The following is a 24,884-nucleotide window of genomic DNA, read 5'->3' as shown; positions in this document are numbered from 1 at the left end:
AAGCATTGCTTATGAAGTTTCTATGGAAAATGCTAAATTCTCAAGATGAATGGGATGGTTTTTTCCTTGCTAAAAACAAAGATAAAGAGGGTAATTGGATATCTTACTACAAGAAATCTACAGTGTGGATTGGTATCAAATGGGTTATCAAAGAATTCCAAGAAAATACTAGATGGATTGTTGGCACTGGAGAAAACATTTCTATATGGAGAGATAGCTGGATTTATGAGGAAACTATCACTAAATTATTTCCTGGCCATCCATTTATTATTTGACATCCTAATCTGAAGGTGCAACACCTTATAGTAAATGGTCAATGGTGTATTCAAGAAGATTTCCTTCAGTTCTTCAATGCTACTCAGCTACCACTGCTAATTTCAGGTAAAGATACTTTGATTTGGACTAATTCCCATTTAGGTTGCTTCACTGCCTCTGATGCAGTCAAGAAAATTAGTAAGCTATTGCCTAAACATCATTGGTATAAAAAAATCTGGCATAATGCTGTTATGCCTTCTGTCTCAGCTAATGTATGGAAAATCAGAGAAATTTTTCCTACTGATAAAAATTTGAAAAAAAAGGGGTTATCAGTTTGCTTCTAGATGCTTCATCTGTCATCAAGGGGAAGATTCAATGAATCATATTCTATGGCATTGCCAATTTAGCAAATTTTTATGCAGCTGGCTGGGAGGTATTTTTCACTATCTTAACCCTCACTCCTTTGAAGATGTTATTAAACTTTGCAAGCATTCTAGTCCCATCATAAAAGACATATGGATGGTCTGTTCTTATACTCTTATGACAGAACTATGGTCATTAAGAAATGAGATTTTATTTGAAAATACAAGACATGATCTCTTTAAGGTGAAATTCAAGATTAAAAAGATGGCACATGACTGTGAATGTAGAATGAAAGGTACCATGTGGGGATCTGAATATGAAGTACTTATATTGCAATACTTTTTGATTCAACACATGAAATTGAAAAAACCCAGAATTATTGAACTATTCTTCTATCTTCCCAATGATGAGGAAAATCTCTTATGCTGTGATGGTACCTCAAGGGGTAATCCTGGCATTGCTGGATATGGCTTTGTTGTTAGAAATCCGTATGGTGACTTTGTTTTTGCTGAATCTGGAGGTCTTGGGGTGACTACAAACTATATTGCAGAATTTGTTGCAAGTATGAGAGATTTAGAATGGGCCACTGAACATCAAAGGTACAAGATTATTCTACAATCAGATTCACAGGTTTGTATACATTCCTTAATGCAACAGAAGATCCCCTGGTTTTTAATGGCAAGATGGCAAAGAGTGCAGGATAAAGTTCTCTCAATTCTTATAGGCATGCTTATAGGGAAGTCAATTTTTCTGCTGATCACTTTGCAAAGAAGGGTGTACATCTCATGAAGGGGAAAACAATTACTTATGAAGACAGACCAAGTAGCTTGACTATCATGGAATGGCCTGACCAACCTTATTACAGATTTCAGTAGCTTTTCTTGTTTTGTTTGTTAAAGTTTTTTTTTTCCTTTCTCTTGTATTTGTGAACTTTAATTCTTTTTAATAAAATTTCTGTTTTTTCTTCAAAAAAAAAAAAAAAAAAATAGTTGTTCCCACCAAGCAATTTCTGTGGACTATTAGAACCTGGCAGTGCAATGTAACAAAACTTTTCACCTTCCAAATGAAAGGCCACAATCCGACATTGTTTCTCTACCTGAAAACGATTACTATAGCTGTCATGCAACCGTTAAAGTACTCCATTTGCATAGACACCAGAAGAATAATCAAATACGTAACGGTTGAAACGACTGATAAATCCAACGTATCTCCACTTACATTCGCCAACGGTATATACTTGAATATGTCCTTGTTGATTCATCTGATTAAAATGTATAGTAACAACTTTGTATTTATTAGTCGAAGGACAATAACCAAACCCACTTGATACACAACCACGAATATATTCAGAATAATTATAATCCGGAAGAAAGACAGATACTCCTGTCAAAGGGTTGCAGATTAGATAAGGAATCATGCCGTGAATTTCTTTATAATCCTTGCCAAAACAAACCAAACCATTGCAAGACCCAACCATGATATCTTTTAGATAGTATGTCGTGATCAGTCTGCCATTTTCTACCTCCAAAAGTGTCTTGTCAGACTAATAATAGTTTATGTTTGCATGATTATAATGATCATGCTCATCTTCATAGAAAAGTTGTCTCCTAACCAAACATCATGGCTACTATTTTCAACATGAGGGAAAGAAAACAAAAAACCTTTCAATTCTTACGGAGGATTGCTCTCCAAATTATGCATACATGTTTGGCATAAAGAGATTCCTTAATAGGTAATCGAGAAAGTATGTTTTCCAAGAGGTCACTGTGAAGATTTTCCATGATATCACTGTAAAATTCTCCTTTTCTATACGACGAGACTGGCAAAGCGGCAAACATGCAAAATTTCGACATTACGGCTTAAATTATATATATTTCATGTAACCCTAATTATATATACTAGATTTGTGCCATGCTACGCACCGGACATTTTCCTTCTTGTAATTTGGTGTGCACCGGGCTTCGCCCGGTCCCATGGAGATGTATTTTTGATTTGATGTGCGCGGGGCTTTGTCTCGCCCCGTGGAAATGTATTTTTGATTTGATGTGTGCAAGACTACGTCTATCTCGTGACGATGCATTTTTTATTTTGTGTGGTGGTGCGAATACATTAAATAGGTTGAGAAACGATAAGAAATATGTGCATATTTTATATATTTTTTTCCTTTTAAAATATACATCAAATATGTGGACTTTTTTTTCTTTATATATTTTAGTTTGGAAAACATATCCTAATATGATAGAGCCAATTACCGAATTAAATTTGGACACACAAAATTAAAAACGGTATGTAAAAAATCTGTATCTTTTGAAGGTACAATCTTATCCAGTTTCACAGTGATATTGTACAACATGAAAAATTGTATAAAACGTAATTCCTTAATTACCCTTCTCATTCAAAAAAGGTACGATTGTTTTACTCACTTTGCAGGATTCTATCTCATGAGCGTACAATGTATTACTCACTCCACATGATTCTATCTCATGAGCGTACAATGTGTGCTCATGAGATTCCATTTTATATCACGAGGAGCTAATCGCATGGGTTTGTTTCCTTGCTAATCATATCAATTTCTATGAACTGCGTAAAAGAAGTTGTACTCTTGAGATTTTAGTACTACACATGCCCTACCGTTAATGGCATGGTGAGAGAAATTAAACCACATGTTCCGTATCTACCGTAGATAAACTCAGCCAGAGGGTCGGTCCATCGCTGTGGCCATTACCTATATTTTTGCCTCTCTGCTCACTAATAAATATCCGTTCTCAATCAGAAAAAATAAAACCTTAACGTAAACCCTTGTTTACTTTTTCGGTAAAAGGCACCCTTGTGCAAACTGCTTTTGACTTTGTCCGATCAAGAGTGGGGTGTCATGCAATACTTCAATATTTTGAGATACAACAACATTATAAATAATTTATAGCATAAATAGCACACTGTCAGCTCAAGTCCACGGCCGCCAAGGGTGAGCAATACGTGTTTTTGACTGATTGGCATGTTTGAATTCTTTACGATTGATCCTGATGGGGTTGTATTTGAGCCTTTATGTATGTAGTCGGATCTTAAATTCCAAATTTTCACGGTTTGAATTCCAAATTTAATTTGGTTTCTTTTTTTCTCTAACTAAAAATACGTTGTTAAATGTCCTCACCACAATTCTCGTTTCACAAAACTCAAAAAAATCCTATTTCGACCAATAAAAAGTGAAGATTTTCTCACCGTTCAACGTGAGAGCTTTATTTATCTAGGCCTTTAAATCTTTAGATGTCATGTAGCCCTAAAACTTGTTAGGAACTTCAGGATAGATGACCCGAGCCCATTGCAAAACAGTTGGAGCAGTTGTGAGTTCAATCACTGTGAGGCCGAGGCGCCTAGTACTTGATCCTTTTTACATGAAGCGAAAAGAGGAATGAGAAGAAGTTGAAAAGCTGCTGCTAGAACTTTGTAAACTAACTCGGTGAACAACAATTGATGTTTCCTGTTGGCTCACCTCCAGGTTCAAGGTATACAGCCAGACGTGACCAGACGTGAAGTCTCCTGGTCCTGGGATGTTTCACTATGAACGGAACATCGACTCATAAAAACTTTGGGTCCCTTTTCAACGTTCTTTCACAGCATTGCAAATCTGCAAGTGCTGGCTTTATTGTGACATTAAACGTATTTTAATTAATTTTTCGCATAAATCAACACTGAGAAGTTCACTCACCACTATTCCAGGTCACTGAGAAGTATCATTTTCAGCAAGGAAACGCAAACATATAACCAAGCTCATACCTTGTATATTTTTCTTCTATTTACTTGAGGATGTAAAAATAGCAGGGTCTAAAGAGATTGTGCCCATTTATCTGGTCAAGGTCTAAGATAAAAGTCTTATTGGTGCCTTGGTGGTAGTTCCATGGTTCCGAGTTCCCACGAAGGCGAGAAGGGTGCCCTAAATACCCAACATAAAAATATTAAACCTACTATCCGTCAAAAACTAGATTTTGTGCCCGTGTTATGCACCGGGCAGATCCCAAAACCATCCACTATCATTTGGTCCATGTCTGCTATGCGACGGGTATTTTTTTATTTTAACCATATTTTTGATTTGGTAAATATGGTGTCTCTCGGATTCGCCTCGCCCAGATGCATCTTTGATTTGGTGTCGTGCGGCATCACCTTGCCTCGTCCTAATGAATTTTTGATTTTGATGTCGCATGATTTTGATGCATTAAACCTTGAATTTGGTGAGTCGCGATGATGCACTAAACCTTGAATTTGGTGTGGCTTTGCACATGTACAATTAAGCAAAATAAGAAATGAAAAAAAGGTGAGAAATCCAAGTGTTTGGTATTAAAGACGATAAACAATTCATCTGCATTTATAAAAAATGTTATTTGTTTTATGCTATATTGCTATCGTTAAAATAGATAGAATGAAGAATACTTCATTTATTTTCCATGAAGAAAAAAGCCTTCTACACTACATCTGATGATACCATGTCTACTACGCATCAGACATCTTTTTCTTTTAACCATACTTTTGATTTGGTAAAGCTCGGCTTCAGCTTCGCCTCGTCTTGTCCCGATATGATTTGGTAAAGTTCGGATTCGCCTCGCGTCGCCCCGTCCCGTACCGGTTTAATTTGGTGTGGCTCGGCTTCGCCTCTCCCCCTCCTGATGCATTTTCGATTTAGTGTCGCGGGACTCCGTCCGTTGCGATGCATTTTTAATTTGGTGTGGCTAGGTTTCGCCTCACCCCGTCCCGATGCATTTTTGATTTAGGAGTTTTTTCTTGCACCATTTTTTTTCTGCATCGGGAAAATTAAGAGTAAAACTGTTACAGAACTAAGGTAACAAAATGCCAAACACATTGCATACTATGTTTATGGAAAGCACCCAAGATTGATTAGTCCAAGGGGGTCAATAAATAGAGCAGAGAAATCGGTGAAAGACCTTTGCACCTACTTAATAATTTTTTATTTTATTTTTTTTGATCGATAAATAAAAATTATATACCAAGGAGGTAAGGTATATAACAAATGGACCTGACCATGTTGTTAGAGCATTTATCGGTCGAACTCGCATGCGTTGCTACTCTAGCATGTTTGTCAATGTTAGTGATCAAAACTATAAGTCTTGATTTCTGGTCTACTATAGCTAAGTCTCGGACTTGGATAGAAAGTGTAGTTGAGCTCAAGAACTCCATGGCGATTCATCATACAAGACGAAGAAATATTCAAGAAGCCGGTGGAACTTCATCAACTAAAAGGTATATGGAGACTTGAACTTATCTATCACTCAAAAGTCTATCTACTCTATCTCCTACTCATTGAGACAAAAGTCGTTTGCTATATATAGACTTTGATTATACACATTTGGTATTTCCGAGTATAACTCGCCCATCTATATCTCGAAATATGTGTTGGTAAGCATTTCGCTTCAACCGAGTTTATCTTTACCTAGTGATGAAAGTCATGTTATGTTTCAATCACTTTGAAATTGCTTTGACGAGAAATGGTGTAACAACTGTATAACGTCCTCTAAGAATGTTTCAATGATTGAAATGAGAGTTTAGATTATATAACCAATGGTGGACATATGCATTGTTGTGGAAACACATTTATGTACAAGTCCTATTCCTTGAAACAAAGTTTGCGAACTTTGTTGATCAAGAGAAACAGAATAAGGCGTAGCTAAGTCCGCGAACTCAGTCAGCGAACCGGCGGAAGTTTTCGTCCGAGAAATTCTGCTGAAGTTTGTGAACTCCTTCCGTGAACTTAAGTTCGCGAACCCATTCCACGAACTGGAGTAGGTTATATCTAAAGATGTTGATCGTGAACTACTACTTATAAAGACTAAGGAATGCAGTATGCAAACCATGCCTATAAAGTTCATGAACCGATTCAAGTGAATCACATCATCTTTGCTTCAATTGTGTCTTGTGTAGTAAATGATATTTCCTTGCAATTGAACAACTCTCTAACTAGTTCATTTGAAGTCATTTGAACTAGTTATGGTGAAGAAGAACATGGTTGATATGAAATGCTCATATGGCTACCAATTTGGTTAACTATTTTTGAACCAACAAGTGCATATGTTTGGGTACGGTTAACAAACCTATAAATGTGCATTAATTTTGTGTAACAAACTAAGTTTTCGATCTAACAGTTGAAATATATTAGCTTGAATCTAATCAGGTTTTCATCTAACGGTGAATATTGAATGCTTTGTTACTAAGCTAACATTGAATGCAAGTCCTGATTTGAAAGACTATATAAAGGAGACATCTAGCATCTGTGCAAAACTAATACCCACACCTTACGTGTGATACTAGTTTGCGTGCTAGAGTCGATTCTCCTTTAACCTTTCGTTTTCTTCTTCTAAAAAACCAGGTTAACGACTTAAAGACTTCATTGGGTATGTGAAGCCAGACCGATACTACTTTTATCATAGTTGTGTGATCTGATCTTGCATCTTCTATCGTACGAGTATAATCATATTGATTAGCTTAAGATTGATATTTCCGATAGGCAAGACATAAAAAGTAATCACAAACATCTTCGTCTCATTTTTTGTGATTCCGCAACATCTTGTTTCGTCACCATACGATTAAGATTGTTGTGAGGTGATTGATAACTCTAGGCTGTTCTTCGGGAATATAATCCCGGATTTTCAATTGGTTCCTGTTCACCTTGATTATTATCAAAAGACGGAACAAAAACTTAATGGTTTATCTGTGGGAGACAGATTGATCCTTTAATAGACTTGTCTGTGTGAGACATATTTGTTTATTATCAAGTCTTCGACTTTGGGTCGTAGCAACTCTTAGTTTTGGGTGAGATCAGCTAAGGGAATCAAGTGCGCAGTATCCTGCTGGGATCAGAGGCGCAGGGATTACAACTGTACCTTGGATCAGTGGGAGACTGATTGGGGTTCAATTACAGTCCAGTCTGAAGTTAGCTTGGAGTAGGATAGTGTCTTTAGCAGCTTAATACAGTGTGTGTTCAATCTGGACTAGGTTCCGGGGTTTTTCTGCATTTGCGGTTTCCTCGTTAACAAAATTTTGGTGTATGTTTTATTTCTATTTCCGCATTATATTGTTTTATCTTTATAATTGAAATAATACAGGTTGTGCGTTATAGATCATCAATTAGAATATCCAACCTTTGGTTGTTGATTTAAATTGTTTGATCCTTGGATATTGGTCTTTGGTACCATCCAAGTTATTCCTTGTATTTGATAAAGACTCGCTGATTGTTGTTAGCTTGAGTAAAGATCAAATCAAGAGAGAGATATAAACTCGTTGGTATACTTTTAATTGATTGAGTCTTGTTGATTCTATTAAAAGTTTATTCGAGTTTGTCCATGTAGATTGCTAAGAGAAATATTGGGTGTTGTTGTTAGACCCCCGCTTTTTCAATTGGTATCAGAGCAGGCAAACACGTTCAAGACCTTACAAGTATGTGTTTGTAGCGATCTGACTCTATGGACAGAGTTTTTATCTCTATTAACGTACCACCAGTCTTCGATGGCTCTAATTACTTATGGTGGAAAATTGCTATGCGAGCTTTTCTTCAAGAACGTGATTTTCAATCATGGGTATATGTTGTTAATGGCTATGATGCTCCCGTTGTGGCAGTTGGAGATGTAATTTTCCCAAGAATATTGGTGAATATAGTCTTGTCGAGATACTTGCTGCAAATCAAAACTCCGACGGTTTGAATGCCATCATACATGCCATTACCCCAAATCTTCAGGACCATGTGTCAAATTGCACTAAGTCTAAAGATGCTTGGGGTATCTTAGAAACCGTATTCGAAGGTAACTCCAGTGAGAAGGAAGCTGGGCTTCAAAACCTTAATTCCGATTGGGAAAACCTTCGTATGGCAGATGAAGATACGTTTGATTATTTTAATCACAAAGTGTCTGAGATTGTTAATGCATACTTTGCATTGGGTAAGACTATTCCTGAAAAGGACACTGTGATGAAAATTCTCAGATCGCTGCCATCTAGATACGAGTCTAAGAAGCATGCCATCGTTGAGGGAAATAACTTTGATAATCTTTCCAGGAATACATTGGTTGGAAAGCTAAAGATATTTGATCATGAGCATACATCCAAAATCGGAAAGGATGTTTCCTTTAAAGCACAAAAGAACACTAAATTACTTGATAAGGGTAAAAGTGTTTATGTCTCTGAGGATGATTTTTGGGATGAAGATCTTGAAAAATCAATCTTCTTTATCACAAGACGGTTTAGGTATCTTCTACTAAAGAGAAGTAAACCGTTTTCAAGAGACAAACCTAGGTCGTCAGATAAACCTCACAATCGCGTTCCTCATAAAAACAGGGATGCTGACAAGGCTGATGACGAGGATATTCCACAATACTTTAAGTGTATGGGTTTTGGTCATTTTTCAAACGAGTGCCCAAATCGTAGAAAATACACTGGGAACAAAGGTCTTGCTGTAACACTTGATGAGATGTCTAAGATCTATGATTCTGATGAAGATAGGAAATCTAGTGTCGATCTTCTATGTGAAAACATTGATTTTGATAATTGTATCAATACATATATCAACCTTGATGGTTTCTGTGAAGAAGAGAATCCAATCAAGCTGGAAGAATCAATTGACCCATCCTTTGGAAACTCTGTTTGTAATGTTTCAGGATCTACTATGTGTCTAGCTGCTTTCACACCACAAATGCTTGAATATTATCCAAGATTGACGTGCTCATTTGGTTCTCAGAAGGGTCATGAACTATCAAGATTTTACAAGTACAAACATCAAGTGAGGCACGCCAACAAACTTCAACGAAGAGCAAATCGATTAGCAAGGAAGCTTAAACTTGCTCAGGAGACCGCTGAGGTATGTAGGATTTTATCTTCGTCTAAGAAGTTAGTTTCCAAAGACAAAACAAGACCATTAGAGAAGAAATTATGATCAAATCGTTTTGATAGACAGAGGTCAGAGGGTTCCTCTCAAGAGGAAAATGATGGATAAATTGTTGTTCACCGCAGCACAAATTAATTGTGTTGTTTGGTAAATCTTGTCTCATGTGCCTGATCAAAAGAGACAAGGTTGTGTGCGCTCAGGGTTCAGGAAAATTTCTTTTTCTTAGGTTTGTTCTTTTCTATCTATCAAATAAAATAAAAGGTTATTATCGACAATTTTACTCTTTATAGGGTTTAGATTTGGACGTCCACGAACCTGTTTAAAGGTTGCGAACCCTACATTCCTTTTTCCTTTCTGATATTCTTTGTATCTTAAGACTGCTTGTTGAGATTGTGAATTCCACTCACAAAAGTCAGTTGTTTATAGCTGTTCTCTAAGCATCATGTCTTTGGATGGAAAAGATGTCAACATGATTGTTAAGCCATCAATCAAGGAAAAAGAGAAATCTCCAGTAACTCCTTTTTTGAAAAGAAAAAGGAGGAATGCAAGAAAGCCAAGAACCGTTCCTTCTAACTCTCAGAAGTTTTCTGATGTTCTTGATGCGTTGAAGGAAGCAAGAAATGAGATTCGTGAAATAAAGGCTTGCGTTTTAAGATCTTTGGAAATTCAGAAAGCCCTGGTTCAACATCATCATCCAAGACAGTTTGTTGATATTAACTCCTATATCCACGAACCATATGTTCCAATGGCTGTTGACGACAAGGAGTTCGGGAATGTTAAAGAATTTCTCAAAGACATTGTTTCCTAGTATGTCTTCTTTTTGGCTTAGTTGGAAGAATAATTAGTGCTTGGAATAGCCATTATTGTGATTACACATAGCTATGTCCATTATTTTCATCTTCTTGTTTTTTAGGTTTATTTGATTTAAATTCTAAAACTGTTTGGAATATGATTTTTGCAGTATTAGTCTTTATGATTTTATATTGCAATATGTTATAGGATACGTGTGTCTGTGAACTTGTTTGTCCCATACTTTGTCAAAAGTAAAGTCGTTTGTTGTCAATATTCACGTATTGATAAAAGAATGAATGGATTTTTGACAAATACAAAAATTAAGCCTATATTGTCAATTCTTGATGGAAGATAGGTTAAAATATTTTGTTTTCAATGATTATGTCTATTATGTGTCATTGTGCAAATGGTGATGGAAAATAGAATGAATCCTTGTGTATTCCGCAGTATTGATCTTCCCAGATCCATGCTTTATGTATTACTGTGAGGCTCCGTAATGTGTCTTATGTTGAGCACTATACAACTAAGTTGATTATTTTCATGATTAGCTCTGTTGTTGTTCCGTAAGGTACTTTATATCGAGCATATTCAACTAAATTAATCATCTTGTTTGGTTATTTAGTTGTTGCTCCGTAAGTTTTCTTATGTCGAGCATGACCAATTAAATTGATTACTCTTTTGTGATTAGTTTGGTTGTATATTCCGATTATATTAATTATGGGCTCTCTTGTGATTAATCTAATTTAGTATTTTTGAGTCTCCATAATTTCACTTATGTTGAGCATTACTAGTTAAATTAATCATGAATTCTCTTGTGGTTAATCTAATTGAGTTTTTGGATATAGAAAATCATTCTCATAGTTTTTGGTGTCCAACAAAAATCCGCCTTTTCTTTTGAAATTAAGGTCGCTCTTGTTGTTCTTTCGGGAATGACATCAAATGGGGGAGAGTTCTTTTGAACTTGTGCTTAATGGTCATATCTTGAGGGGTGTGCGGCTGTGGAATTTTAGAGGGGTTATCTTGTATATTTAAACTCCTTGATGAATGCATTTAGCTTCGGCTTTATGATTGCATCTAAATTAGTTGGTATGTGTTTTTTCTTTTAGTCATGAAATGTCTCTTTCGAAAATTTCATTATGATCCCGTTCTTGTACCTTTGTCAATTTTATTGACAAAAAGGGGGAGAATTAATATGTAGTTCACACTACAAATACATATGGTTTTCGGATCATTATGTAAGGGGGAGTGGTTTCCATGTGAGATGGAGTATTGAATAAGGGGGAGTGATGCATATCACCATAGTATTATTGTTGAAGTTGTGATACAATTGAACTTTGACACTGTGTAATAATACTATGACACTGTATAACAATGATCGAAAACTATGTTTTCTCATTGTTATAGCTACGGATCTTCAACAACGGTGATGCTGAACTTACAACCTTTGGGATCATTGGAGTACTTGGAAGTGACGAAGATTTCTAGTAATGTTGAAGATTAGGCATGTGGAATAGGAGCTACTAAAGTTTCATTATCTTTTTTGTATTCCATATGTTTGATAGTTTTGTCACTAAAATTGACAAAGGGGGAGATTGTTAAATCATTGCTCGGTCGAACTCGCATGCGTTGCTATCTCAAGCATGTTTTTCAATGTTAGTGATCAAAACTATAAGTCTTGATTTCTGGTCTACTATATCTAAGTCTCGGACTTGGATAAAAAGTGTAGTTGAGCTCAAGAACTCCATGGCGATTCATCATACAAGACGAAGAACTACTCAAGAAGCCGGTGGAACTTCATCAACTAAAAGGTATATGGAGACTTGAACTTGTCTATCACTCAAAAGTCTAACTACTCTATCTCCTACTCTTTGAGACAAAAGTCGTTTGCTATATATAGACTTTGATTATACAAATTTGGTATTTCGAGCCGAGTATACCTCGCATATCTATATCTCGAAATATGTGTTGGTAAGCTTTTCTCTTCAACCGAGTTTATCTTTATCTAGTGACGAAAGTCATGTTATGTTTCAATCACTTTGAAAATTGCTTTGACGAGAAATGGTGTAACAACTATATAACGTCCTCTAAGAATGTTTCAGTGATTGAAATGAGAGTTTAGATTATATAACCAATGCTGGACATATGCATTGTTGTGGAAACACATTTATGTACAAGTCCTATTCCTTGAACCAAAATTTGGGAACTTTGTTGATCAAGAGAAAGGGAATGTGGCGTAGCCAAGTCTGCGAACCGGCGGAAGTTCTCGTCCGAGAAATTCTGCTGGAGTTTCTAAACTCCTTGCGTGAACTTAAGTCCGCGAACCCAGTCCGCGAACTTGAGTAGGTTATATCTAAAGATGTTGATCGTGAACTAATACTTATAAAGACTAAGGAATGCAGTATGCAAACCGTTGCTATAAAGTTCATGAACCGATTCAAGTGAATCACATCATCTTTGCTTCAATTGTGTCTTGTGTAGTACATGAGATTTCCTTGAAATTGAACAATTCTCTAACTAGTTCATTTGAAGTCATTTGAATTAGTTATGGTGAAGAAGAACATGGTTGATATGAAATGCTCATATGGCTAACCATTTGGTTTACTATTGTTGAACCAACAAGTGCATACGTTTGGTTACGGTTAACAGACTTAGAAACGTACATTTCAATTGTGTGTAACAAGATAAGTTTTCGATCTAACGGTTGAAAGATATTAGCTTGAATCTAATCAGGTTTTCATCTAACGGTAAATATTGAATGCTTTGTTACTAAGCTAACATTGATTGCAAACCCTGATTTGAAAGACTATATAAAGGAGACATCTAGCATCTTTGCAAAACTAATCCCCACACCTTACGTGTGATACTAGTTTGCATGCTAGAGTCGATTTTCCTTTAACCTTTGGTTTTCTTCTAAAACCAGGTTAACGGCTTAAAGACTTTATTGGGATTGTGAAGCCAGACCGATACTGCTTTTATCTTAGTTGTGTGTTCTGATCTTGCGTTTTCTATCGTACGAGTACAATCATATTGATTGGCTTGATATTGATATCTCTGATAGGTGACATATAAAAACTAATCACAAACATCTTCGTCTCATTGTTTGTGAATCCGTAACATCTTGTTTCGCTACCATACGATTAAGATTGTTGTGAGGTGATTGATATCTCTAGGCTGTTCTTCGGGAATATAAGACCGGATTATGAATGGGTTCCTGTTCACCTTGATTATTATCAAAAGACGGAACAAAACCTTTAGGGTTTATCTGTGGGAGACAGATTGATCCTTTGGTAGACTTGTCTGTGTGACACAAATTTGTTTATTATCAAGTCTTCTACTCTGGGTCGTAGAAACTCTTAGTTGTGGGTGAGATCATCTAAGGGAATCAAGTGCGCAGTATCCTGCTGGGATCAGAGGCGTAGGGAGTACAACTGTACCTTGGATCAGTGGGAGAATGATTGGGGTTCAACTAGCGTCAAGTACGAAGTTAGCTTGGAGTAGGCTAGTGACTGTAGCGGCTTAATACAATGTGTGTTCAATCTGGATTAGGTCCCGGGGTGTTTCTACATTTGCGGTTTCCTCGTTAACAAAATTCTTGTGTCTGTCTATTTCCGCATTATGTTGTTTTATCTAAATTGAAATAATACAGGTTGTGCGTTATAGATCCTCAATTAGAATATCCAACTTTTGGTTGTTAATTTAAATTGATTGATCCTTGGATATTGGTCTTTGGTACCATCCAAGTTATTCCTTGTATTTGATAAAGACTCGCTGATTGTTGTTAGCTTGAGTAAAGATCAAATCAAGAGAGAGATAAAACCCATTGATATACTTTTAATTGATTGAGTCTTGTTGATTCTCTTAAAAGTTTATTCGAGTTTGTCCATACAGATTGCTCAGTGAAATATTGAGTGTTGTTGTTAGACCTCCACTTCTTCAAACGTATCAACCAAAAGGCACCAAATGCAACAATTTTAAATATACAGATGACTTACTTGGTGCGGATTCGAGAATATTTCCCTTTACACCACATTCCGAGTATATCCTTTGGACACGACTTTCATTGTTTCTGAGTTAGAATTTTCTATCCATTCTTGTTCGTCCATCTTGAGGCCGCAACATAAAGCTATCTACAACAGAAAATTGGATTTGGAAGATAAATTCCACTCTATGCACATAAGTGCTTCAATAGAAACTCCAAATTGTTTCGCTCCAGCTCCAATATCGTTGATGCCTATACATTTGTAAATAGAAAGGATGAAGTTTTCAATTGTTCCATACAACAAATTACAGATATTAAGCAAATTCCAAAATCCAGGCACAGTGATTTAATAGAACGTGATGGCATAACTTTATTCATATATATAAGTACAGAGGTTCCATTGAGGTATGTACATAAGTTAATAGGTAATACCTGTCCAGTACTGAATTAACTGCAACCGTATATATCAAAATCTCATTGAATTCACATTATATCCCAACCATTCCCATACATGACCTAATTAGGAAAATCACAGGGTCAAACGTCGAAAGATCTTGTGATGAGAGACAGTTGCAATCCTGGAACTTGTTTATCATCATTGAAGCATACTTCTTAATAGGAAACATCACTCTCCTCAAGTCAGGCGTCTTTCTGTTGGTTGTATTAATATTTTTGGAACTGTAGCACTCTTACCACACCGCAACGTTGTAATATTTGGAATTTACATAGTTCTTGTGCATATCCGGGTAACAAGAAGTCAACCAAGGCTGTTACAATTATCTTGATGGGGAAAACTTTAAATCTGCAAAGTCAAATATGCATGAAGTATTGAATTTCAGGTTTTCAGACTCAAATCTGCATGAATTATTAAATTTCAGTTTTTAAGCCACCCTAAGTTACAATATCATATCTACCAATTCTATCTATTAAATTACCCATGTCATCATGTGCAGAAGAGTTAGGAAATCAAAGATTTTATCTTTATATCAAAAATAATAACCAAAGGTTCTCGATAAATCTCTCCCGTGCTACGAATGGTGGGTTACTGATGCAGGGCGGAAGCGTTGAATAAAATTAAAATCTAAAACCACATATTTCCGAGATACCACTCTCAAGGAAAAACACTACTTTTTTATTAATCAAAATCCTTTCCTCTAATATGAAAACATGGAGCTCTTTATATAGATAACTTCCAGACAAATAATCAAAATACTTATTCCTTAAAATACGAGATTTCTAAACTAATATATAAAATCCCTAAATAAATAATTATATTTCTAAAATATTATTAATAAATGAAAACATCTTAATTAATTACAATATATCTTTCTAGATAATTAAAATATATTAAATAATAATGAAAATATCCAAGCATATTTTCATCCCATGAATACTCCACCATTCTCCCCTTCTCAGAAAAAATTCGCCCTCGAATTTTGCCAGTATTAGTTCTTGTATAAATAATTCGCCGATGAAAATATTTATAATCCGTCGACTTAAAAAATCTTGGCATAATTGCTATTGGACTCAAAAATATTTGCGCTTTGAAAATGTGAAGTTGATGTCGTTGATCCACCTGACTACATACTGCTTTTAGAGAGTATGAATCAACATAACTAGAACATAATATGATCTCATCATCAGGATAAATATCATAAATTGGTGGTAGATTCCAATCCACGGCAACATTATTTTTCTCAACCACAGAAAAAGAAAAAATTCCATCAAACCTTGGGATTTCAAGCTTTAATCCGGACTCCAACGAATCTCGTGGATCATGTGCAACTCCTTGAAATCCTTCTTCCTCGTCGCCAAGGAAGTTTTTTTGTTCATCACCGGTCACTTCCTCCACTCGCTGTAGGCTAGGACCATGATGGGGCTCTTGCTGATGATGCATTTCAGCCAATTGGAGGGTGAGCGCCTTAACCTTCCGTTCTAGATCATCTATTACCGCTTGCTCTTTCTCATCGCTGAGAGCGGCTCTTCGAACAACATCATAATTTCTTCCTCGAAACATGATGCAGGAGCGTTGCCTGTCTCTAAACCAACTGATGCAGGGCGGAAGCGTTGAATAGAATTAAATCCAAAACAACGTGTTTCCGAGATACCACTCTCAAGGAAAATACTACTTTTTTATTAATCAAAATCCTTTCCTCTAATATGAAAACATGGAGCTCTTTATATAGATAACTTCCAGACAAATAATCAAAATACTTATTCCTTAAAATACGAGATTTCTAAACTAATATATAAAATCCCTAAATAAATAATTATATTTCTAAAATATTATTAATAAATGAAAACATCTTAATTAATTACAATATATCTTTCTAGATAATTAAAATATATTAAATAATAATGAAAATATCCAAGCATATTTTCATCCCATGAATACTCCACCAGTTACTTAACTTGATTTTTCAAACAATTACTATTCATTTGTAGTCATCTGCATTTGCTTTGCTGCAAGATACACCTGCACTCTAAAATTGTTGATATTTACCGCAGTCTGCAAGAGATGTTTTTCATACTTAAACCAACTCCAATATGTTAATAAAAGATGCTAATGAACCCTATAAATAATCTAAAGTTAGTTAAGGGTCTTACCAAAAAACTTCAGACTTGAAAATACGAATTGATGTCAAACATTTCACTGGGAGGCTCAGGGACCTGTTATTCAGACTCTATATACCAATTAAAACAAAACAAAATAAAAAACACATCCCAAAAAAGAACTTCTCTTAATATTATCAAAACTGAACTTTGCGTTCCCATGAAAACTTACCTACAATCTGAATTGGAAAACCCAGTACACGAACATTTCACCGGAAGGCTCATGTACCTTTTATTCAACTAATACGAGCAACAAAGAAGCGATGTAATACTGGAAACTTTAATACACTGGAAGTCACATCCCACAATCGAGTTTCCAATATCACATAGTATCTTGATTCTCATCCTCCAACTTTGTCCCTATGAAACCCAACACTTTATAGTCACCCCACATCCTGGTCCCGAACACATGTAGCTACTGCTTCAACCTAACTTGATTCCCATGAACAACTAAGAAGATAGGATATACCTTGCAAAGATGGATCTGACTAATACTTTCTCTTTCCCGCCAAATAGCAAGTGACACACACAATATAATATTTGCACCAACCTGACACTGTATGAAACAATTAGTACGCAGATTAACAAAAATTGCATAATCATACTATACTTCAGCCATGGCCATTGTCGCTATTAAATCATAAGAAACAACAATACCTTTTGATTGCACCAACCATATTCATTGCACCATCCATTGCAGTTTCTATCATTGCATCGTTTCTTAGGAAGCAAGCATATTTTCCAAAAATTGCAGAGTCATTGTATACTTCAGACATGACCATTGTCACAATTAAATCATAAGAAATAAGAATACCTTCTGATTGCACCAACCATCCTTGCAGGTTCTATCTAGCCATAACACCATTTCTATCATCCGTGAAAGTGAAAATTACACCCACAAAAAATTATAAAAGTACTCAAAAATAATATCAAAAAAGGAATTTGATTTTGGATTTAACAACAAAGAGATCAAAATCAGAATATATTGAATACGTTTTATACAAACCCTTATAAAACCAAAAATCCCAGTGGAAAAAAAAGAAGCAAGAAGAACAAATCAGAAGAAGATAGGATTAATATATGCATCTTCCTGAACCCGTTGACATGTCTGGATATATTGAACCCGTTGACATATCTAGAACAAATATAATACGACGAACAAATTTTATTGATAATGGTATTGATACCCTGAAAGGGTTTTATTTTAGGATACAACTCCACCTATAGTCATAGAAGGAGTAAGTGAAAGAGAAGACGGAAAAGTCAGGGTGACTTTTGGATTTTTGTCTGTATAGGGTTTCATGAGAAAGAGAGAGAGAAGAGAAGAGGGAAAAACGCGAGTGATTTATGATTTTTGGAAGGTACTCATCACCATAATACTTTGAACCAAAAGTATTATTAGGGTTAGGGTTTACGAATAGAGAGATACCAACACTGTAGCGTCATCTAAGCTAGCAGCTTACTAATCCAAGAAATTAACTATAATAATGAGGCACTAAGGATCTAAATCATTTAATTACGAATTAAGTTAGAAGTTCAAAACAAAGATTAACCCGAATCTAAACCCTCTCTGAAATAAATACAAGAACTTCTCTCAATTGATACATATACATTGGTGATTTGGCTTGCAAACAAATTATAAACACAAATAAACATAGCGGAAGCTAACCAACTAACGAAATCAACTTCTCAAAGCTTTCATTGCCACATGCACATCTTGATCTGAATCTGTCTCTGAAAATGAAAGTGGGAATGAGTGAGCACATCATCCCGAAGGGTGCCCAGTAGAAATAACAACTAAATTTTGAGTAATCACTAGAATGATTTAAAGATAATGCAGGTTTTGCTAAAAACGATAAAACGCGAAAAAACAGATAAAAATAATAAGTTGTACTGAAGTATAAAGTTTTACCAACCATTAAACTGGCACACATTCACAACATAAATAATAGTTGAGCGACGTCTTCCTTCGGAGTAGCAAGGTATGACTGTTGCAGATTCTTCAATGATCATTAAGGCGCCCATGAGTTTTCCGTCCTCAAGTCATAAACGATATGTACCTTACTAGTACCTTATTCTACGCGCACTCTACATAGCAATTATTCAAAGATACTAATGGTAACAACATTATATCCGACAGAAGTACTTACACAGTGGAGAGTCGATAACCATCCCCGCGTAAATCTAACAATCTTACATAAGATTCTCAACATCATTCCCTCTAAACACCAAAACATAATATAATAGCTTTTTAAAGTATTTTAAAAGAAACAGTAAATATCCACGTATGAGACATGTGTTTCCCCCGTATAGAAATAGGGAAAATATAATGACCAAATTAAAACCAGACCTATATAATATTCAACCCAACGAGGCCTATCTAGGTTCGCATAAAATAAATATAACATTTAGGAGCACTCATCTCACACCAATCAAAAGGGAACCTTCTCCCTTTCAAGCTAACAATTAATAAAGATTGTAACTGCTTTCTAGTCAATGGAAAGAATCACATTTTGAAAGATAAGTAAATACTCCCAAAACACAAATATTAGTTGTTTTTAAAGATCCAAACCCATCCCAAATGTAAAAGAAAACTAGTTTGTATTACACACAGATAATACATGCATACACTATTATATAGTAACAAAGATATGCATGCATTTCATAAAAGATAGATTTGTAAAACAATATTGAGTACAAGAGAGTTCGTTATCGATTCCCACCTCTTTTGATGACAAGCCTCGCCTACCTTGATATCCACAATCCACTGGATCATCCTTTGAATCGATCGTTGTTAATAAAAAGTAACTGTTAATCATAGAAGCACTCTAAGAGATTAGCCAAAAAGGCTCGTAACATAATTTCATATAATTCTCTAGTTATAGGCTAAGTGAACTATCTAATGGACTATAGAACCAATCAAATTGGATTAGTAAACCTTTGTATGCTAAAGATAGATATTGAAAGATTGACTTTGGTTATACATCGTTTTCAGCAAAAATCATACCTGCAAAATCGAGAAAAAAACAAACAATAATTGGAAAAATTGGTCACCTTTGGTAGCCAATGCCTTCTCATTATCCTTTTCTGTTAAATTCTCGAAGAGGATGAAGCATGAAGGTGGTGGAGAAGTCCATGGGTGACAGGAAATAATAACGTTTTTGACGATTAGGTTAATAAGGGAAGGTTAGATTTTCATCTTCTTAACACATTAGAGCAATGTTTTCCTGTAGTCGTACCAAAATACAAAGGGAAAATACAAGTAGCAGTACAGCGCGCATACCTTCTAAGTTTCATAAAGATTTTGAACCTTAATCTTATCCGACTCTGTACATTACACCCGGTAAATATCAGTCTCATGAAGTTCAACCAAGATGATACCTTTGCTCAGAAGTAGCAGATGCGTTTTTCATTTTTTTTCCTACATTTACATCATAATCAGTCTGAAACTTTTGAGGCACACGGAAAAGGTACACAAAAAATATTGAAACACAATAAATTTAATAATGTTATTACCTGAGGACTCTTCCAATTGGTTGGACCAAGGTGCATTCCTCAATACCTAACCTATTTTCCAATAACCATGAAATGTTAGAATAAGTTTTCACCTGTTCAAACTTGAATATAACGTGAGTTAGAAATAAAATGACCATGGGCTTTCATCAATGACTTTATGATTACTAACAAAGATTAAACAAAAAATAATTGGAAGAGAATAAAGAACCCACGAAATACGAAAAACACAAAACACAACCACATAACTGATTCTTAACGATTTCTACTTAAGCTAGAATTTATAACCATTTCTATCAAAATCTGTAAAGGGGAAAGATAAAAGAAGATACCCACCAATAAAAATCACACCTGTAATATAAAACACAAAAAATCAAACACGGACAAATTAAAATTAAATAAAAAAACGAAAGAAAAACAAACCCAGTTTGTTTCACGCAGAAGAGAATAGGTTTAGCCATTTAGGTTACCGTAGAATCACCTGCACAAAAGGCAGAAAATAATGGCAGAAAAGTATTTGCAAGAAAAGAAAACCCTAATCAAAAATTATTAAAACACTACACCAAATTCAAGGATTAGTAACTAGATTTCACAACAGCTTTATCCCTGTTACGAATTTCAGTTGCGAAAATTTTGCAACAGTTAATCTTTGTTACAAAATTCGCAACTTGTGGTTTTGTTGCGATTCACAACATATTGGAGTTGTATGCTGCGACTCATGAGTGTGCATGCCCACACTTTTAGCTGACTCACTATTCAACCCATTCAGATACTCAGAAAAGATGACTCGGTTCTCTATCTTTTTTATTATCGATCACAACCTCTCATTCTCTATCTCATTACCTTCTCTCTCTCGTTCTACCTCACTACTTTCTCCCACTTTCTCCTCTCAGTGGAAACCATCCGAAACCCAGTTTAATTCATGTTTTTTCTCATCTCTCAGCGAAAATCATTCCTAATCAACTTTCTATCTCTCGATCTCATCTCTTTCAGAAAAAAAATAATAAAATCATTTGATTCAAATCGTTCAAATGAAAACCTAGTTTCTTCGTCACTGTATGCTGCATCTTTTGGATGACTATCTATCAAATTGAAAGCCAAAATCTAACTCCTTACCCTAGATTTACTTTAAACAGATGTGACTTTCTGATGAACTAGTAGATATGGATTGGATGATAACATTCTCTATTGTTATCGTGTTTCTAGGTTATAGCTGTTGATATTTACGATAGGGGGTAATCTTATTGATGTATTGGTTGCTCCAAAGCTTTAATCAACGTTCTGCAATCAATTGGTGGTGGTTAGTATTCTGTGATATTTTCTTAGATTTAGGCTTTTTGGAGTGAGAACATATAATCAAGCAATTGAGCTCTTGTTTTTTTTGTTGTTGTTGTCGTTATTGCGATTTTTTCTTAAATTTTTAGGGTTTTTATTACTTATTTATTTGGTTTTTGTTGTGAGAGAGAAGGAGGTGGTGGTGGTGCTGGTGGTGGTGGTTTACTGGTTTTAATGGCGTTTTTGTTTGATAATAACTCTGGGGAAGTACAAAATATAGGTGAGATTTTGATTTTAATGATAAATGGGTTTTAATTTTTCTGGGTTTTATTCAGAAATTAGAAATTTAGCTAATATTTTTGTGTTTGTTAATGAGGTTCTCTTAATTTTTCTGGGTTTTGATTAAGAAATTAAAAAAAAGGCTCATTTTTCTGATTCTGATAATGAGGTTCTCTTAAATTTTCTAGGTTTTGATTCATAAATTAGAAATCAAGCTTCTCGTTTCTCTGAGTTTCATTTTGTGTCTATTTTGACATTGTTTGATTTTGAGTTTGGTTGGATTTATCTAGGTTATGGATGTGATGATCTATATTCAGAGTTATGGAGAGCTTGTGCTGGTCCTCTTGTTGATGTTGGTGAAAGGGTTTCTTTCTTTCCTCAAGGTCATATGGAGCAAGTAAAGACTCATCATCTCTAATATGAATTTCATTCTCCATTATTCATCCATTTTGTGTTTTTCTTGTAAAATTTTGAGCTAATTTGGTATATACATTAAAACCTGGTGAAACCGTCACTGTCGAAGTGCTTTCTGTACTAACACGTTCGTTAGAACCGCTTCCTGAAGAGATCAGACAATCAGAACCACAGTTTTGTATTTCCGTGATAGTGCGATTATTTTATCACCTTATCATGTTAAGGAACAAACAACATTTGTTAAAACTCCAAGCAATAAGGTTGAATCTTTTACGAGAGTTGAACCTACTAACCGTGCTGGTGCAGAGATGAAGTATGGGAAATATGATAACCGTACTCCTTATATTCATATTCTCCAATACTTGTTCACTTTGAGAATAACAGTCCATTTTCGGTTGGTGAAGAACTTGTACATGAGGCTGAAATATCTCACCGGGGAAGCCTAAAATTACAGAGCACTATGCTCTAGCCCATGCTGGTGCACGTCATAAGGGCATCTTCTCAAGGTTAGTTATTAGTTCATAATAAGGTTTTCGTATCATTTATCTTGTAAGTATTGGTGGAATTATTGCACCGTAAATGCACTTAGCTTATCGTTTTTTGGTATGTTTACTTCATGAAACCAGATAATATGACATCCTATGAAGTCTTCTAATGTTTTGAAAGAAATTCAATTTACTTTTGATACATTGTTGATTTGCGGCTGTTTGTATTGTTTCTACTTCTAAATTGTTATCTGTCATAATCCTCTGAACTCTTCATTCTTCCAGGGTTGAATATCAATTTAGGCCATCGATTAGTGGTGTATCTTCATTTAAGCAGCTAATTGCAAGACTACCCCCTCGAGTGCACTCCGTCTACTATCACATCACACTTGCGTACTAGTAATTCAAAGTTTTTTTAAACATCTTACACTTCTGTACTGCACAAATTTCTTACTAAGAAATTGCTTCATGGGGTTCTTTGTAAATCACTATAACTGGAATTTTCTTTTTCATTCCGAGATTGAAATAGAGCCACGTTATCCATTGTTTGGAGGATGGAAAGACACTTTCGTATTGGGTATGGACTACCATTAGAGGACTTCCTTTTCGAGTCGGCTGATGGCAAGTGTTACCTTAACTTCAGTTTCGGATGTCCCCTTGTTAACACCGTAGTTGAAAAATTTACCATGAAGGTACAAATAATATCATAGTTGTGTTAGACTCTTAATTTTATTCTTACCGGATCCTTTCATCCATGATCTATTAAGTGATATGGAAATGAAAAATGTACAATTATCTGTTTACATACTGGTTGATTGTATATACGTTATGCATCAGGTGGTGCTACCCGAGGGATCAAAATATCATTCTGCAATCGTTCCTTTTCCAGTTGATCAACATCTCGAGGTATTTCTTCTCGTACACAATATTAATGACTTACTGTGAAGATTTGCTAGACATTTGCGTATTTTTGTTGACTCTACCATGAGAAATGTACTCAATCACCCATATCTAAAACATTGTATCTTTGTGGAACTCTTGCAGACAAGTTACTCATATCTTGATGTTGTTGGAAGAACAGTGGTGGTTCTTGAGAAGAAAAATGTAGTTCTTGAAACACGATATTCCTTTCCAGGTAATTCTCCAACCTATCAATCAAATGGACCAAGGGTCGAAATTAGCACTAAATATGAATCCTAGTGTCTAGTGTACCTTCTTTTGCTTTTTTCTATTCTAATTTCACTTTCTGGATTTTCACCGTTCAATCCTTTTATGAAGAATTTTTTTTTTATAGTTAGAAGCATCAACAAATAAATAATTAGTTCAGAGAGTTCTTATGTTTACTCTACCTTCAAGATTTTTTTTCGAGTTGTTCATATCGAATTACTGGCATGTATTAGTCTTGGTTCTAATCTATGTTTAGATCTTTTTTATGTTATAATGTCTAGTATGATTCTAATTGGACTTTGAATATTTTGTTGTAGGCTGAACAAGAAGCCGATGAGGTTTATGCAAGAGTGACTTTGCAGTCAGAAGATGATGCAAGGAATCAATCAATCTCTCATTGAAGTGTTTTTCTTCTTTTGTTGATTTGTCGATTTTGTTTACTTATAAGATTTTTTGTTTGTTTGTGTGTTTTTGTTGCATTTTAGCCGAATGAACCTAGTAGTCCTGATCCATGTACACAAGAACCACCAAGAAAGGTTGTTCAATCTTTTTGTAAATTTTTTTCACATTTGGAAGAGATTGTAGTTTGTTGAACTCGTAAAATGATGTCAGTTAATGTTAATTCAATTTCATTTTTTTTTGATAATTTTGTTGAATTAATTAGATTCCCAAATGAACAGGGGTAACTTGATTTTGTTACAGGGAACTTTAATTTGAGCCTGGTTTTTGACCGGACAAAACCAGATTTTGACCAGTCAAAACCACCATTTTTTTGATGTTGCAAAAGTTCGCAACTGTTTAAAACTGTTGCGACCTCCTAATTTCGCAACAGTTATGAATTGTTGCGACAAATTCACGTTGAACCGAAAAT

General features: G+C 35.2%; 1 pseudogene; it reads left to right on the top strand.

Moving 5' to 3' along the window:
• The first annotated feature begins 882 nt into the window (after positions 1–882).
• LOC113324031 lies at positions 883–24,414 on the top strand (annotated as a pseudogene).
• The last annotated feature ends 470 nt before the right edge of the window (positions 24,415–24,884 follow it).

Source organism: Papaver somniferum, chromosome 11 (genome assembly GCF_003573695.1).
Source record: "Papaver somniferum cultivar HN1 chromosome 11, ASM357369v1, whole genome shotgun sequence".
NCBI classification, from domain to species: domain Eukaryota; kingdom Viridiplantae; phylum Streptophyta; class Magnoliopsida; order Ranunculales; family Papaveraceae; genus Papaver; species Papaver somniferum.
The sequence above is the reverse complement of the archived record's forward strand: the minus strand, read 5'-3'. Positions and strand labels throughout refer to the sequence as shown.